Here is a 16,666-nt window from a genome sequence, read left to right on the forward strand (position 1 = left end):
AAAAGAGATAATAGATATTTTATAATATGAGCAATAATTGTAGCATAGATAAAAATTGAATTATAACCTGAAAATGGTTTTGCACTAAACAAGACCTGCTGCTGCATAAGCCTGATATGCAATATATGAAAAGGTGTAAAACAAGCACATTAACTACTGTATATTATTGTACTTTAGATGCAAATGGTTTCACATTAAAATGGAGAAACTTACATCATTATTAGAAAACTTATATAATAAAATATGATGTATATAGTGTGTATTAAAAACAGGATTAACCATTTTCACATAAATAATTTGTTTAATTCTGTTTTTTAAAACAAGATAGTTTAAAGTCAAGTCTGAATATAGATATACTGTCTTTGCATATAACAATATGTTACCAAAAATTCACGACTGTGATAAAAAAATACTATTTAAATTAAAATCTGTATATATTATAAGAAAATGTGCTATATTACTTACATGTTAATTATCACAAGCTGCTTTCTATTACAAAAAGTGTTTAGTAGAGCTGAGAGATGATTCTGAAAAAGGGATTTAATGGGATCACTTGAATGGATAGACTATTCAAGGATGGGGTGTTTTTTTCCCATGAGAGGGTATGATGGTTGTTTATATATCAATGTTTTAAATTATGCTTTATTTACTATTGTTCTATTGGGTGTCTATGAACTGCATTATTACTGTTACAAAAAGGAAAAACATGTCATTCTCTTAATTTATACAAGTATACATATTTTCATAAACATATGAACATGGATAAAAACAAAAGAGAAATCCATTCAACTGTAAATTGTATTAATGTAAATGGTCTTAATATTTGTAAAAGGGGAAGCCTTCAAAGCTATTTGAAGATATGTAAAGAACAAATAGTATTCTTACAGGAGACACATCTCAAACAGGAAGACATAGATAAAATCAACACCAAGAATTACACAGCACTAATAATGTCTGCTTATAAGCAGAAATAAAGGGGAGTAGCAATATTATGGAGAAATACCACTTTAATGCCTAAAATTATAAACTTATTTCATGATAGTTCAGAAATGTTTTGTCTAGTGACAATATTGATTAATGAAAAGATATATATACACTAATAAATATTTACTGAATACCTGGGCTAGGAATCAAAATTGCCAAACAACAGTTAGACGATATTATTCAACATTCCAAAGGTAATATAATCATAACTGGGGATTTTAATTGTATTATAAATGAAACAGACACAAATGCTAAAAATACACGAAAGAAATTGCCATTGACAAAGGTGTTTTCTGATTTTATTAACTCTTTTAATTTACTTGACATTAATGAATATGCTGAACCAAATACACTGTTCTTCACGCATTATTCTCACAGGCATTGTACACAATCAAGAATAGACAAAGTATATATATCAAAGGATCTAACTACTAAATTGTATAAAGTTAAGCCAATTATGTGTTCACTTTCAAGCAATAACACAATTACTTTTGAGCTAGACTTCAACTTTAAACAAAGGATAATAGTGACAAAGATACCATCTTACATAACAAATTTTAAAGATGTCAAGGATTTTTATACTAAAGAGATACAAACATTTCTAGATTTAAATCTCACAGAAGATGTATCAGAAATATATATATGGGATGCACTAAAAGCATTCTTATATGGGAAAGTGGCAATATGGTACAAAAATAGACAAAAACAATGGAACAAAGAATTGGATGATTTACAAGTAAAGATTGTTAAATTAAAACTCTATATTCAAAAAGAAAATACTAGTCTATGGTGGTGCAGTGGTTAGCGTTGTCACCTCACAGCAAGAGGTTCTTCTGTTCGATTCTCGGCTGGAGCGCCTTCTGTGTGGAGTCTGCATGTCCTCCCCGTGATCGAGTGATGCTTAAAGACATGCAGGTAGATGCGTGCATGAATGGGTGTGCCTTCCTTGAAGGTTGGGCATTGGGATGGCAACTCAGCACCGTAAAAATCCAGTGTCAATCATTAGTGGACCGGAGTTCCTCTGTGGTGACCCCTAACCAGGAAAAGCCGAAAGGGAGCATTCAAAAAGAAAATACTAATTTAATGAATGAGCTGGATGACTTAAATAAAACATATATGGAAACATTATATCATAAGACAGTGATTAACTTAGAGATTAGGTTATGCTCCTACTCAATAAGCCCAAAAAATCAAAGAAGAATAGCAAACAAAACTAAAAAAATGCTAAAATCAAACCAACTAAAGGAAATATATAATATAGAGACTAAAAAGAAAGTATATTAGAAGAAATATTAGAAGCATTTTGTTTCATAAACTCAATAACCAAAATGAATATATAGAGTTGCAAACTGTATTACAAACTTTCCTTAAAAGAAATGTTAAGATTAGACTACTAGAAGAAGAAAATGAAGCTAATAGATAAACAAATAACAATGACAGAACTTAAATCTCAAGTAAATAAATTCAAATTAAATAAAGCTCCAGGTATAGACATTATCACCCCAGAGATGTTTAAGTTGATAACAAATGAAGCCCTAGTGTTTTAATTGAAAGCGTTTTCATTGGTAAAAGATGGTAATGAAATATCCCCCTCTTGGAAATATACATTAATATCACCAATTTTGAAACAAGGTAAAGATCTTAGTGAATGCTCATCATATAGACCCATATCTTTACTTAATATTGATTATAAAATATTTATGGAAATACATGCTGCTAGGATAAAACAATTACTACCACTGTTGATAGAGGAAAATCAAACAGGTTTCATAAAAGACAGAAACACGTTTGACAACATTAAAAGGATCCTCTCTCTAACTGATTATGTAAACAATACAAAAAATAAAATGAATGTAATTAGTTTTGACATCAACAATGCGTTTGATTCAGTGAACTGGGAATATTTGTGGTTAGCTCTAGAAGAATATGGTTTCTCAAAGAGATTTATACAACTAATAAAATCATTATATGAAAAATCATTGGCATATATAAAACTATTATCCTGTTTAAATCTATTAAAATAATAAAGGGTACAAAGCAGTGATGTCCTCTCTCGCCATTACTATTTGTCCTAGTCATTGAACTACTAGCAAGCAGTATACGAATAAACAAAAATATTGAAGTGATTCATTTAGATAATAGTCTGGAAATGAAAATTCAGCTATTGGCAGATGACATTTTATTAAATTTAAATGATGAGAACAACACTTTAAAAGTCTTATGGGATTTAATTCAGTATTTTCAAAAAAATTCAGGCCTTAAATTTAATGAGAATAAAACAAATATATTACTCATAAATACAGATAAAGATTTAAATAAGGAACATCATAGATATATTCCAATTGATAATGCAACTAAATACCTAGGAGTTATGATAACAAATAAATTAGATACAACAATTGAACTGAACTATAAAGAGATTATAAATTATATAAAAACCCTTATACAAAAATGGAACGAATTCTATTTTTCAATAGAAGTTAGATTTACATAATTAAAATGATTATTTTCCCTAAGATCTTATATATTATACAAGCATATTCCTGCCACCTTCTAAATCATATTTAAAACAATTTAATAATCTAATTATAATTTTTTATGGTATCCTTGTAAGCCTTGGACAGCTATGAAATATCACTTTGGATGAATGGGATTTGGATAGGATAGGCTTACCAGATGTAGAAGTATATTTACTGTCAGCTGTAATAAAATTATATCATTGTGGTTGAATACAAATTATATCTCCAAATGGAAACAAATACATGAGAAAATATGGGTAAATCAGGCTTTGTTCCATCAAACACACTGACTAGGTATCTAATAACTTTACCTGTTTATTTAAAGAATACATGACAGTGAATAAACATAAACATATAAGCTCTAAATGTGTTATTTATACATTAAAACATACAAAAAATGTTATAAATAATAATCTTAATATAAAAGCGTGGCTGTTCTTGTTGTACCCAATTGCATACACCCAAAGTAACATCACAACCTTTGATATGGAAGCAGTCAAAACTCTCAAAAGCAAAGGACTGACATACAGGTACTAGTTGGTGGACTCTGGAAAAGAATTGACAATAGATCAAATTAAAAGGAAATTTGATTTGGATAGTACTTTATGGTTACAGGTCTATATTAGATGAACAAATGCTTAAAATCTCAAGTATGATATGCTCGAGAGCTTTTAAGTGAAAGTTCATCTAAGCGAAACCCCATAATGTTGAAACAAAGAGTTTTGAAAACTTATAGTTGGTCAGCCATCAGGAAGCCAACAACTGACAGCTAAAATGTACTATACACCATTAACCCCCCCCCCCAAAAAAAACAAATCAACAAGCAAAATAAAATAGGGGGCTTTGCCCCCACACCCTCCAACATGGAGGGCTGTGCCCCTCATACCCCCCTGCTTAAATATACCAACTCTGAGACTGCACCACAGTGGAGGACTGTAAGAACACCTAGACAAGGTGAACGTTCTGACATCAGCCGTTGACTTCCTGATGGCTGGCCAACTATAACTTTTCAAAACTCCTTGTTCTGACATTCTTAGGTTTCACTTAGATGAATGTTCGCTTAAAAGCTGTTGAGTATGTCGTACACGGCATTTTAAGCATGCATTCATCTAATAGGGAGCCATGATTACTGATACAGGACTTAAGACAATTTCTACTGAACAAACATTAGACAATGCAACTAACAACTAGGCAGGAGGCACCTAAATTTACAGAACACTCAATATTAGCAATAACCCATCCTATTACTAGAAAAGGATACCTATCATCTATCTATAAAATAAACAAAAAAAAAACTATCAGAAAGAAAACTTATGGGATAACTATAAAACAATTAATGGTCAATTACCAAATGACAGAGACAAAAACGTATTCTTCTCTCCATAAAACAAACATCTCTATCACTACACTGGAAACTTTTTACATGTCAGTTTATGCATAGATCCTATTTAACACCACACAAAATGGAGCTAATGTTTTTAAAAAAGCATTGGTTGTTGGAGATGCAAATTAAATATAAAAGCAAACTGGCTGCACATGTTTTATGAATGCCAATTGCTTAAACCATATTGGGACACAATTAATTACTTTTTTACAAGCAATATTCAATGACAAATTCCAGTTAACTAAATCTTTGATTCTGTTCAATGGAACTGTACATGACTGTGTTTCAAGAGCAAAGTATACAATTTTATGGACTCTTCTAGCTATTGCATGGAAGAACATAACAATGAACTGGAAGTCAGAGTCTTCTCCTACCTTCAAGCAATACAGGAATATTATATTAACAGTATCACAGTTGGAAATGAACACCATCAAAGGAAGAACAGAAATAACTACATCACTATATCGCATAGCAAAAAGTAACTGAAATATTGGAGAGTAATGGCTGTAGCAAACTTTGATCTGAAAGTTTACAAATATAGAAGAAGAATCATATGTTAACTACAGACACCCCTGTAAATATTTTTTTTATTATTCATGTTAGATAGTTTATTTATTATTTACCTGTTTAAGTAATATGTACATATTTCAATGTCAAAAATGTTGTATATATTATTCTTTTTTATTTGAAATTAATAAAAATATATTGGAAAGACAAAAGGCCACTAGCCTAGTAGGACTAACCTTGTTAACAAATGATAAAATAAATAAATAAATAAGTTACAGTATATGGTAAATTAAATTTAGCCACTGCTTATTAACAAGTATTGTCCTGGTCCCCTTCAGTAAACACATCACATCAAATGATGCTTGACGACCTTTATTAAACTTCCATAAACATAACTTTGTTAACCAATATTTATTAATTACATCTAAAACCTAGTATAGTTGATATTAATCACAGCATAAACATCCATGTAATGTTAATCGGGACAGCGTGACCTCGCTCAGCCTGACCCAGTAAGAAGCATCCATACCTCCACTCGCTTACTCTACTTATGAAGCAGCATCCCATCACTCACTTCATTTACCATTTACTGAATTACACATCCAACCAAATAAGCAGTGACCTTACCTCCACTCGCTTATTTTACTTATGAAGCAGCATCCCATCACTCACTTCATTTACCATTTACTGAATTACACATCCAACCAAATAAGCAGCGTCCTTACCTCCGCTCGCTTATTTTACTTATGAAGCAGCATCCCATCACTCACTTCATTTACCATTTATTGAATTACACATCCAACCAAATAAGTGGTGTCCTTGCCTCCGCTCACTTATTTTAATTACCAAGCAGCATCCAACTGCTCACTTTCCTTTCCCAACTCATTGAAATGAGCATCCAGCACCAGAAGGGGAACAGAAGAGGGCAAGCCTGCCCCTCTTCTCTGCCCTAACCAGACTGATAAAATTCCACAATCCCCAATATTCCAAATATTGTAAATAATGGAAAACATTGGACTGAGAGTTAAAAAAATTAAAATTAAACTTTGAATATGATAAATCACAGTTTTTGCTTCTAGGACATGTTCTGGATAGAAAGCAAATATACCCTTCCTTAGAGGAGATAAAAGTTATTCCTAAAGCACCTATAAACACGTGTGAAAAAGCTACAGGTATTTTTAATGTTATAATGAGAGGTTAATGCCTATCTACAGTAGAGTGCTAGCACCACTATATAGGTTACTGGAAGGCCTTTTGTCTTGGCAAATGGAACAACCTGAGCAAAAAGCACTCAGAAAATGTAAAAATAAATATCTAACTTATAAGGTGTCACTGCACTACAATGAAAAGGTACCATTATAATTTGCTTGCAATGCCTCAACTTATAATACTTCTGCAGAGATTCAACATGTCATGTCTTCAGAGAATGAAAGGCCATAGCGTACTGATTGAGCCCTTTCTCAAATCTGAAAAGAAGCAGCACTTGTTTTGATTTCTGAAGTAAAAAAATTCCACTAGTACCTCTGAAGCAGAAAATTCAAGTTGATTATTGAACATAAACCATTATTAACACTGTTTGCACAGGATAAAAGCATTTGCCTACAATGGCAGCAGCAAGAATTCAGACATTGTGTAAAATATTGTTAGTTTGTGATTGCAAAAAGCAGTATAGAGCTCCCAAGAGTCATGGTTATGCTAATGGATGCCCTAATGCTCCAATATCTGAAATTTCAGACACTGCTGTGAAAGGAATAACAGAATACATGAACACTTTGACTGAGAAATACTTTCAGATGTTCCTGTTTAAGCAGACTTGATAGTGTGTGCAACAGACCAAAAATGTCATAACTGCTTAATTTTGTGATGGAAGGTTGATTAGATGTAGCAAACTCTGATGAGAATTTGAAAATATTTTAACAAAGCAATATTTGTACCTTTAGTGGAAAAAAATGTTTGTGCTTAGAGGCATTTGAGCAGTTGTTGCATGGAAACTAAGAAATCGTGTGTTGGCAGAACTACATACAGATCACTGTAGTATTGTTAACGTGAAACACTAGCTAGAAACATAGATGGGTGGGCAAAGCTCGTTAAGAAGAATAGAAATATAAGTTAAATTTGTGTGCCGTGTCAGATGGAATAAGACATGCCTTGAAATGCGTATTCATAGCAATGGAAATTTACAAGTGGACACTGGAAATTACTACACTTTGATTTTGCAGAACTGTTTATGAATAAAGATTTCACAGTTGTGGTAACTGCATATTTGAAACAGACAGAATTACTCTATATGCCAAAAATCAAATTTCAAGCTACCATTTGTTGTTCAAGAAGACATTTTAATGATTTTTACTTACCTGACTATATTGTCACTGAAAACAGACTGGTTTTATTGAAAGAATGTCATTGTTTTGTTAATCCAAACTGAATTATTCAGTCTTCTACTGCACCAGGGCACCCACCAACAAATGAGTTAGCTGAAAGATTCGTGCAAATAGTCAGTGCAGGAATGGCGGCAAATTGTTGAATACCATGTTAGAAAAGGAAGATTTTTTTTTTGTCTATTACGATACAGAAAATAAGTCCAAAATGTAACTACAGGATAGAAAACTATAGAAATGTTTATGAACAGACACAACAGAATGAGGCTTGACTTTAGGAAACTGGATCTGACTGGAACTGTTCAAAAGAAAATGCATTTCTAAAAGCTCCGGTATAATAAACATGCAAGGGACAGATGATTCGATGAAAAATATTGGGTGTACCTTCAAAATACCATTAGGATGTTTAGAGGGGATTCCACAAATTACTGTGGACAAAACATGCACATGTATCAAGTTCAAGGAACTGATTTTGGATTTTTTTGTCTTTTGGTTACTTGGGATAACTTTGTTGTGCGAAAGCTGAATGTAAAACTAATCAACCTGACAAACATAAACTAAGGATTGCTACTGTCAATGTAGGTTCATTGACAGGACACAGTTTGGAAGTGGATGACATGATGGTAAGAAGGAGGCTGGACGTTCTCTGTATCCAAGACATAAGGTAGAAGGGCAGTGAGGCAAAGCCACTTGCCTTGGAATCCAGAGGCTACTACTCAGGAGGAGAACAGGATAGAATGGTGTAGGAACTGTGGTGAGGGACAGGCTTCAGAAGACAGTGAGGGATGTCATCAGAATTAGTGACAGACTCATGGCAAAGGATAGGGTATTATTCATAATCTTAGCCTATACCCCACAACAAGGTTGTGATAGTGAGGAAAACAGTGCATTCAGACATCAGTTGTAAGACCACCAATAAAGTGGGACAACATGAATTCATGTTGATAATGGAAGATCTGAATGCATATATCAGGACAGACAGAATAGGCTACAAGGACTACCTGGGTCCACATGGATAGTGCAACAGGAAAAAAGAAGGAGAGGCCATTCTAGACTGCTGACAAATGACTTCATGGTGGCCAATGCACAGTTCAGCAAGAGAGACATTCACAAGATTATATACAAGACTGGCCAACATGCAGATCTGGTAGACTTCTTCCTAGAAAGGAGTGGCCACTGAGGTTGGATCAGTGATTGCAATGTCATCCCTGATGAAAAACAGTGACAATTGAAATAGCAGGGAAAATAGATCAACAGGTTAACATCTTCATGCATCTGGGATGAGTGGTTGATGAGAAGGGAAGTCTGAATGAGGAGGTCAAAGCTAGAATTAGAGGGGCTGTAACAAACTAGCACACAGTGGTGTGAGTAGCATATGACAAAAGAATGCCAAAGAACCTGAAAAGTAACGTTCAAAACAGGGCTGTGAACAGTGCTACTGTATGGTATAGAAATCTGGGCAGTGAAAGCAGAGCAGCTGAGGAACCCAGAGGTGATGGAGATGAAGGGTCTGAGAAAGGTGGTAAGATGCACATTGTGGGACAGAAGAAGGAATGAGAACATCAGAGCAGATTCTCAGGTAGCTAAAATTGCAGAGAGCAAAGAAAACAGATTATGGTGGTTCTGGCTATGTGCAGGAAAAGCAAAAGGCAATATCGTGAAGTAGATATGGGACAGAGAGGATGAAGGCAAGAGGACATGAAGACATCCAACAAGGAGATGGATGGATTGTATGAGAGAAGACCTATGAGAGTCAGATATGATTGTTGAAGAAGATATGAGAGTAGCATTGAAGTGAGAGAAATGGTGACAGTTGATGCAAACCCAACCAAATGTAGAAAATGGGAAAAGGGGAATTAATGATGATGATTTAAGATTTTGTTTTTTTTAGAAGTTGTTCTGACAATTTAAAAATTATACCTGAAATGGCTGATGACTATGTCAGATTGTCTTCACCTCAAAAAGAAACCTCTCACTACACCAGCCTGTCTCCGACATCTGTAAAATCATGACTCTCCTCCAGGAGAGAATATCACTCCACCACCCTTGCCAAAGCTAAACGGGTTATTCATTCCACAAAGAACTATCCTCATCCTAGATTCCATGATATTTAAACAGATCAATATGGAATAATTTGCCTACCTTAGCAGCAGAGTCTCAAAAGGCTAGTTTCCATATAACCCAAGGTCAGTCCGTATCTCCACTCCTAACCTGCGTATCCAATTCAGTAAACTAAAGGAAATTGAGCAGTCTTCCTCTGTCATGGCCCCCAAAATCTGGGAATCCATTCCTAAACAAATAAGTGACACCCTGCCTTTCCTTACATTCAGAAAAGAATTAAAGGCATATATCTTTAAGTAAGCAAAATGCTAAAACTAAACTATTGCTTTTTACTCCAATACTAAAGTCCTCTCCTATTCATCTCACTGTCAAGGCCAATAATGTTACTATCATTGCACCAGACCCAACTACCAAACTATTAGGCATAACAATTGATGAACATCTTAACTTTGACTGGCATATTAACACGACTATCAAAACTGTTAACAGAAAACTTGGCTCTCTCTACAGAATAAAATCTTTTCTAACCCCTGCAGCCAGAACCACCATTGCCCATACCCACCTAATCTCTACCCTCCTCTATGTCTCACCCATTTATACCAATCTTTACAAAAGTAACCTTAATAAACTAGCAACCTCCTATAACAACATTGCCAGATTTGCCACTGGCGCACCATTTAGAACCCACCATTGTCTAAATCTCAAACAGCTTGGATGGCTAGAACTGTAAAACCAGCTGCTACTTCAACAACTTAATATCACCCATAAAATACTTTATCAGCCCACCAACACTCCTATTCTCAGTAGCCTAATCTCTCCCTATAGCAATCTTACTACCTTTTGTTCAGCAAATAAATTACTAGTAATCATCCAGAAATCCTATAATAAAGCAGGAGACTCCCTCTTCTCTAATTCGGTAGGGAATATCTGGAACAGGCTTCCCAGCAATCTACAATTACTTTCATCATTACCACTTTTCAAGAATCAAATAAAACTACTCCTTAAAACACAATGGCTATGCCCATGCACTAACCCAGATTAAAACTAATTGTACAGCATTACTGTTTTTCACCCTCCTTCAACAACCTAACCTGATTACTAAGCCTCTTTTTGGCTTTAATTTTTCAAGTCTTCTATTGTCTGCAAACTACCCTGTAGTACATATAAATGGAAAATTACCCCTGCTCCAGGCACCTGTATTTCAGCTTTGAATGTATTCTATCTGTTTTACTTGAGTGTATAATTCTGAACAAACTTAATAATTAATTCTAATCTGTCTTACTTTTCCTACTCATCTACATGTCAAAGGTCAACCCCTTAACCTTGACTTTTGCTTCTAGAACTGCTGTATTACTAAACTGTGTACCCATGATTCTTTTCATGAAGTTTCTACAATGTTAACCTACAGAAATAATGTATTTTAATGTTTTATTTGAGGTTTCTTATTGTGTTTTTTCATTTTTGTTATCTTCCCGGGCCTCTACTGAAAAACGGACATGTATCCAGTTAGACTAGCCCGGTCAACAAATGTAAAATAAAATAAATAAAATGCAAATATCCCAACAAAGGCATTGTGACATACATCTAATACGTTCCTACTCTTGTAACAGAATTCAAATACATTTGCAAATGATATTCTCAAGGCTAGACATATGCTCTGTATTCTGTTTCTGTTTGTTCTGTAATACTGAACGTCAACTGATGACCAGTGTTGCATTGAATTAATCATAGCCCCTCTATCCATCCTTACTCATGTGTGATGTCCCTTACCCTCACCCTATCACTGCCACAACTTTAACCATACACATTATCTTACTAAAAAACACTTTCCCCAGCAGCACCATTATTCAAGCAAATTATGTTTAAACTATTGTTATTTTTTTTTAGTTGAGCAATTGCAAAAGGAGAATGTTTCTCTCCTTTTATGATCAGAGTAGTTTTTATTTTTTTTTCCAGTGGAAATAACATGCAGAAGTCGATGTAATTTGCGCTGATTATTTCTGCACAATGATGTTAGGGAACATAATCACATACATATATATTTTTATCTGTACATATAATAGATATAGCTATATAGTTACAGATATGGTTTACCATCAAAATGTTGATTGCACATCTTTGAATCCACTTATATGGAGTCCAAAGTCTAACTGCTGAAAATGTCAAACACCGATATTCCAGACCATAAAATCTCGCCCCCTTCTTGACCCATATTAGCAATTGTTTTTAGTTGTGGAGCATTCAGAAATGTCGATGTTCATTTTTATTTTATTTATTTTTTTGGCATTCTGAAAATGTGGCATTATGCATTTCGCTTAAATTTCTCGATGATGTGAATAAACAGTTAAGTGCAATCAGCATTTTGATGGTAAACGTACAGTTATATATAGTATATTCCTACACATAGCTATAACACACAAACATGCACACACATGCTTTAGTGGTAAATAAATCACACATTTATAGTAACGTGTTTATGTTACTGCCATATACTGCAGCTTATAAATAATATTGCAATAAAACTGTTCTGGTAAATAAGCGTAAAACAAATAATCCAGATTACCATCTCCATCTCCTCAATTTCTGATTGCAGACAGTTTCGTGGCCACATGAGCGCAGTTGAATGAAGTTCTCTGAAGCTTCGCTGAAGTTTAACTTTACATCTGTCAAGGAATATGAGAAGTTTAAATGTTAACTCAGTTTTCTACTGATGTCTACAGAAACTGCAATGTTAGAAACTCACAAATAACATGAAGAAAATATTCCACCTTGCAAAAATGCAAGTCTTTCCCCTCATTTAATAACATTTAATTAAAAACAAGTTTTCTTCTAACCACTTATAAGAAATGAAGACTCCAGCTTCCTCTTGCATTCATACATATCTTTTAATGATATTTTATGACCTTTTTTATGGTGAATGACTAGATCCTGATGGAAATCAGTTGTAGTTTAGTACCGTGCCTAAATTAAAAAGTATGGATCATGGTCGACTTTTGAACCCTTCCACAGTTCAGGAGGAGCGGTCCTGACATAACTGCCTTCGGGCAAAGAGTCAGAACACGATTAGTTCTGTTGGTGTAAATGAGGTAATTGTGCAATAAACAGAAGGTCTATAGATAATTGTTAGATCATGAGACCAGAGTCGAAACAACAAAGTGATCAATAACATATACAAAAATAAATTGTTACAACCTAGCACTTGATATGGAAATTAACATACAAAGTCAAACTCGGGTTAAGAATCATGGCCAGAAGGAAAGAGGAATGGAGTAATGAGTCACTGGTTTCACAGACTGAGCAGGATTGCAGACCATACCTTTGTCCAGGAAGGATGGGTGATTGAAATAACCATATCCCTGAATAGCGGAGATGAATGATTACAATGACCACATCTCTAACCAGGAGGGATGGGTGATTGAAATGATTCTATACAAACAAGTAAGCAAGAGACTGGTGCTGCACAACCTTCCACAGAAGACTTCCCTAAATGGCCTGCCCAGGCTACGGGTCCAAGCCCACACAGGCTTATGAGTACATACCCTTTCCACTTCACAGGCTTCCCTGAAAACCTTAGAAGTTAAATGCGTGATAAAGAAAGTATCCTCATAATCAGGACTCGGAGACAAAATACAAGAATTCTTAAAATGAATGGCAGAAGCTGAAAGAGATATGAAGTGTGCTACATCTTCTTGAAACAAAAGTAATGCTAAATTCTTTATCATTGAAATATCTGAGTATCAGGTGTATAGATTGAGAGACAATAATGCTTACTCTTACTACAAAATCATGTAATTGAAAAATAAATTGAAATGTATCTTATTACGTAATGGACCTACTGCTAATCTTACATCTGTTTTTTTCTGCTTGCTAAAAAACAAAAGGAAGGAAATTTAATGAATACACAATGAAATGCATAATTATATGTGTGTACATCCTCATGGCAATGGGCGACAATGTAATTTACAAAGCAGTAAGAAAAGTTTACACATGACAGTAATTACAAAAGGTAGGACAGGGCACAGCAAGATGTTTTACAGCTTGCAGAATGTGTACATTGGTGCCACCTGGGATTTAATGCAAAACTAGCATAAGGTTTTGCATTTTGGTATGTGCAACCAGTGAAGACATGTTTTCAAGAGACAGATGATTCAATGAAAAAGATTAAGTTTACCTCCAAAATACCACTGGAGATGTCCAAAGTGAATGCCACATATTACACTGGACAAAGCATGCATAGTTTTGTACCAAGTTCAAGAAAGTGATTTAGGATTTTTTTACAGAAGATGTTTTGTTTTGACCACTTGAAACCTAGACCTGAAATGGCTGATGCCTTCACCTCAAAAAGGAGCCTCTCACTGTACTAACCTATCTTAAATCTATTCTGCTATCCTAAAACATTCAAGCAGAGGATCAGGCTGCATGTTTCATCAGGAAAAAGCACAGTAATGCAGAAGGACACTTTGTGCTATTGAGTGTTTAGCTATAAGGTGGTCCTTCTTTACCCTGAAGTACTATCTGTTAGGAAAGCAGTTCGGTTTGGTAAGGATAATTCATCATTGCAATGTTTAAGCAGGTAAATTATTGGCAATACAAAGTTATTCTAGTGGATGTTATCCCTTCAACCCTTCAATTTCTTCAGTATAGGGTGACAGGCTTGGACTAGCCAACAGAAATGCTCACGTGTTGTACGAAATCCTGCAAGCCATCACTATAAGCTTGCTTTGTCCTGGATGGTAGGTGCAACACATTGGTTCTAGAAAATGGATGGTGTGTCTTTAAAATGTGTGCAGTGGTGTAGGGTGTGGGAACATCTTCACAACAGTTAGGCAAATGTTATATATTAAATAAATAATAAGGCACAAAAATATCATGAGGAACTTGAATCAGGAAATTTGTTTCTAAAGTCCAAGTTTAGAAGAGGTGAGCGGGAGCTTGACTAAAAAGCCCTATAAGTGTGGAGTATCAGACTCCTGTCACAGACATCTTGTGGATTAAATTTGGGAGAATCATTTAGATTATAGAGCTGCAGTTGCAGTCTGGTAGGGGTCTTCAGCCTGGGATTTTAAAGACAGACCACTCCTAGAGAGACTGCAATAGATTGTAATAAACTTGTGATAAAGAAACCACAAATACTGTTGTATTTTGTTTCAAGCCAAGTCATTTTATGAAAAATAAACCTGTGTTTTATATAAATCCTACCTCTTGTGTCTCCTTGAACTTGCAATATGTATTCAAAGCTTCTATGAAACAAAAATTTAAAAATTGGGTATGAAACCTTCTTTGTATAAATGATGTAAAATGTTCTTACTACAACCTAGAGAACTATTCATCTGGCAGTAAAATAACATTGAAAGATGTACTTTCCTACATTGTTTATGTTACCACGATAAAAAGCTTTCATTTGCAAAAGCTTTGCTACATGATTTCCTTATTTTTTCATTTTTTGACTTGTATTTATTTAACAAAATGAAAATAAAATAAATAATAAATAAATAAATATATTCATCTATACCTAATTTTCTGTCCTCTGTTCATGTCAGATGGCATCTTTCATAGACCATTACTGAAATTCAGTAACATTATCTGTAGTCACAATCAAGCCATAAGCTTATTACTGCCAGGTTGTTTTCTTCTAATGACTTTACTTCCACATTTCACAGTGCTTGCACCTTTATGCCTTCACTTCATGCTTAAATGGACCCCAGTAAACCTTCCACTGTGGTTTGAAATTCTAGAATTACTATTCCACAAGTGAGATAGAATGTTCAAGTTTTAGTCACAATCAAGTCATGACAACTGTGCTGCAACGTTTATGTATTACAGAAATGTACTATAGTGATCAATATCTGCATAATACCACTGAACAGGTTACCAGTTTGTACCGCAAATCAGCAAAGCATGTTCTTAAACATGCAGTACAAGATAGATATCCCAACACACACATACATGCACGTGTGCACACACACACACACACACACACACACACACACACACACACACACACACACACACACAAACACACACAGAGACATGCACACACACACACACGTGCACACACGCACACACGCACACACACACACACACACACACACACACACACACACACACACACACACACACACACACACACACACACACACACACACACACAGTGTAACACCTGTCACTGGATCACTGGACATGATTTTTTTATTCTCAAACATGACCGTCCTGCTGTTACTGATTCAATGTCAATCCTAAGCTTTTAGCAGGTCAGCAATGATACTTGGTACTTTACATTTCACACACCTGCCAAGCCTAAATTATCTATACTGCTCACTGTATGCAGTATCCAGCATGTAAACATCAGTGGCTGTACCACGGCTGTATACTCGCATTCATAGTCATAAATGGTACATAAAGTTCAGCAAGTCTTTCTCCTCAGTAAGATTGGACATCTGTTCTCACAGTTTACATTTGTTCTCTTAATTCTACAAATCTGGGAAGAAAAGTTACACATTTCAATTAATTAGTAAGTCAGACATAAAAACACTACTCATATTTTGGACTTATGCAAATTATAATCAATAGAATGTTACAAATGTGAAGTGCTGATAAACTGCTGTCACTATGAGCGTAAAACCTCTGTTTTTGTGCTGGATGGTATTTGTAACACATTTTTATGAAGAGAACACAAGGCGTCTATAAGCTAATGACCAATACAGAATTTTATTTACTAAGTACAATTACATTCTCAGTTAGGCTCCTTTATGAAAATGAGTAAAAAAACACAATAAATTCAGGTAAAGTGATGCTAACAGATTAAATAGAAAACTACAGCATAGAAATTATTT

This window comes from Protopterus annectens, chromosome 17.part0 (genome assembly GCF_019279795.1).
Source record: "Protopterus annectens isolate FY-2018-M chromosome 17.part0, PAN1.0, whole genome shotgun sequence".
NCBI lineage: Eukaryota > Metazoa > Chordata > Ceratodontiformes > Protopteridae > Protopterus > Protopterus annectens.